General features: G+C 34.7%; 1 protein-coding gene across 2 annotated transcripts in view; it reads left to right on the top strand.

The window, feature by feature from the left end:
* The first annotated feature begins 429 nt into the window (after positions 1-429).
* The window catches only part of LOC106472645 (mothers against decapentaplegic homolog 4-like), a 32598-nt gene continuing 30068 nt past the window's right edge, over positions 430-2959 (top strand). For both annotated transcript variants that reach the window (XM_022401200.1, XM_022401199.1), the window contains exons 1-2: positions 430-867; positions 2113-2274. The gene's annotated coding sequence lies outside the window, so the exon portion shown is untranslated. The remainder of the gene's footprint in view (positions 868-2112; positions 2275-2959) is intronic.

Below are 2959 nucleotides of genomic sequence, written 5' to 3'. Positions count from 1 at the left end.
GTGGAGATTGGCTTCCTAAGTTATCAGTTCCTACATTTCTGCTAGTTTTTAAGTTATCAGTTCCTAGGTTTCCACTAGTGATCTCCACTTATCTTTTTAAGTTATCAGTTCCTAGGTTTCTGCTAGCGATCTCCACTTATCTTCCCAAGTTATCAGTTCCTAGGTTTCTGCTAGCGATCTCCACTTATCTTCCCAAGTTATCAGTTCCTAGGTTTCTGCTAACAATCTCCACTTTTCTTCCTAAAGTTACCCGTTCCTACGTTTCTGCTAGAGATCTACACTTCTCTTCCTAAGTTATCAGTAGCTAGGTTTCTGCTAGCAATCTCCACTTTTCTTCCTAAGTTATCAGTAGCTAGGTTTCTGCTAGCAATCTCCACTTTTCTTCCTAAGTTATCAGTTCCTACGTTTCTGCTAGAGATCTCCACTTTTGATAAGTGGAGATCACTAGTAGAAACCTAGATACTATAATGTATGAGGTAAGAAATTGGTTTAGTAATTATCAGGTGGTAAAATAACTGAATGCAAGTTTTCTAATACATTGTTAACATTTCTCCCAGGCTCAGCCTATTGGATTTTTTCGCTGACCAGTGTTTCATTTATAAATGTAAGAAATTAGATTGTTTTTCTGTAACAAACTTTTGATCTGACAAGAAGAATCGTGTGTGATCCCACATCAAGGCCAACAGCAAGCAGTTACTGTCTTTGGAGGAACAGAAAATCGGCTAGTGAAAAACGAGTATGGAAAGCTGGAATGTGGACCGAGTGGGGTACCGGCCCTCCAACATGCAGGACCACAAACTGTACAACACCATCCACCACAGTCTCAGTCTGATCCTTTTGGCCGAGCTGTTGTTCATCAAGCTGCTGGTCAGTTTTATTGTACTTGTTCTTAATTATGTTAATATATTTGCTTCAATCTCAACAAATTGTTTCTTTTGTTTATGGTAATTTTGAAAAGCTTTATAAATCATGTAACATAGAATTATCAGGTTAATACTAAAAAAAACATCATGTCACTGATGTTGGTTGTACCAGTAGTGAAACCATTTTAATTATTTCCTATCTGTAAAATCTTTTGGTTATCTAGGATCCTGCTAGTTGGTAGTTAGTCATTTAGTAAATATATCTAATTTTAATAATTATCTCTTCCTGAAATCAACCAGCCATCTCAGATACTGCTGGTTGGGAGCAGTATGATGGGAGTAAAATAACCTGTAGTTTGATGTCCTTCTCCTGGCAGAAAAAGAAGTTTCATTGCATCATTTCTAATAATTGATATTAAGACTTATGGAATGTGAACCTTACTTTTCTGCCAAGTACAAAAATGGAATTCTTGAAGGAATATGCCTGCAGAAAATAAAAGTCACAGCCATGTGTAGTACGTAAAACCAAACAGTACTAGACTTTGTGAATATACTTTCATGGATCCTATTCATATCTGTAAACTTAGCATCATAAAATAGTACTTGGAAATATTGTAGAAGTTGTGTCTTTGTGAATTAATAGAATTTTAATAATTAAATCCAAAATAGCTTAAAATTGTATAAGTTTTTAACATTTCACTTTCCAGTTAAATGTCTTAAACTCTAGACATCCACAGTACCTCAACTAAACATTGTCAGGTGACAACTCTTTAGACTAACAAACATGTATACATATGCCACACATCCTCAATATCTCACTTAAGTATTCTCAGATTACTTTTTAACCCAACAAGCACTTTTATACATCCACACTCTCCCACTAAAGTTTTTGAGAATCCTACTATTTTGCTCAACAAACACATGCTCACCTCAAACTGTTGTATGTTTTGTGTACAGTAGATGGTTAGTAAAACTTTGAACTGTTGTATGTTTTGTGTACAGTGGATGGTTAGTAAAACTTTGAACTGTTGTATGTTTTGTGTACAGTAGACGGTTATTAAAATGTTGAAATGTTACATGTTCTGTGTACAGTAGATGGTTAGTAAAACTTTGAACTGTTGTATATTTTGTGTACAGTAGATGGTTAGTAAAACTTTGAAATGTTGTATGTTTTGTGTACAGTAGACTCCAAAATGATTGTTTTAAACAGTGCGTATAATTTTTGGAATAACTTTTTCTGGTTGTTCAGCGGGAGCTGCTTCTCCCAACAGCACCATCCAGCATCCTCCCCAGACTGTGCCACCTTCTTCCCAGCAACAACAGCCTAGTGCTCCATCAACGCCATGTGGACCCATACCAACACAACCACAGAGTTATTTCTCCCAAAATCAGGAAACCCAGCCACCAATTTGTACGTAAATTAAGAAAGCTCATACTGAGTGTACATTAGTGAGTTTACTTTTTACTGAAGACTAGTGTAAAATTGTTGCATTGAAGTTTTAAGTATGAAGTTGAATGGTGTTGTCAATGCTTAAAAACTCGATGTGAAGGCTCTACAAAACAATTTGAATAACGAGCGTTAGTATGTTTGTCATGATATTTTTTATACTTCACAATGCGTGGTATGTTTTTGCTACCTGTTAGGAATAGAGAGAAAGAAAAAAATTAGGCTTTAATATAGGATCTGACTGTAGGATCATAGCCCAATACATTATGATTGATAGATTCTAAAGTTAAAAAATCACCTTTGTTGAGTAACGAATTCAGAGAGTAATGATGTTGCATGTATTGATTTTCACTTGTAACAAGTGTTGATTGATCACTTTATCTCAAAGGTAGTTCTGTAAAGAAATACTGCAAGTGATAGCAAACTTCAAACAACTAGAATAGAAACTCCTAGTAAAATTAAAAAAAATACTTAAAACAAGAACTTTTATATTGTTGCTAAAGTTAAGGCAAAATAAAGGATTACAAATTAAAAATATATATTAGGTCATCAAGAAATTAATGTTGCCTTTTGGAACACTTTCATTAACCACCCCCCAAAAAACGTAGCATCATGTATAATAGTTAAACGAACCACCTAAACCTCACGT

Source organism: Limulus polyphemus, unplaced genomic scaffold (genome assembly GCF_000517525.1).
Source record: "Limulus polyphemus unplaced genomic scaffold, Limulus_polyphemus-2.1.2 Scaffold5488, whole genome shotgun sequence".
NCBI lineage: Eukaryota > Metazoa > Arthropoda > Merostomata > Xiphosura > Limulidae > Limulus > Limulus polyphemus.
The sequence above is the reverse complement of the archived record's forward strand: the minus strand, read 5'-3'. Positions and strand labels throughout refer to the sequence as shown.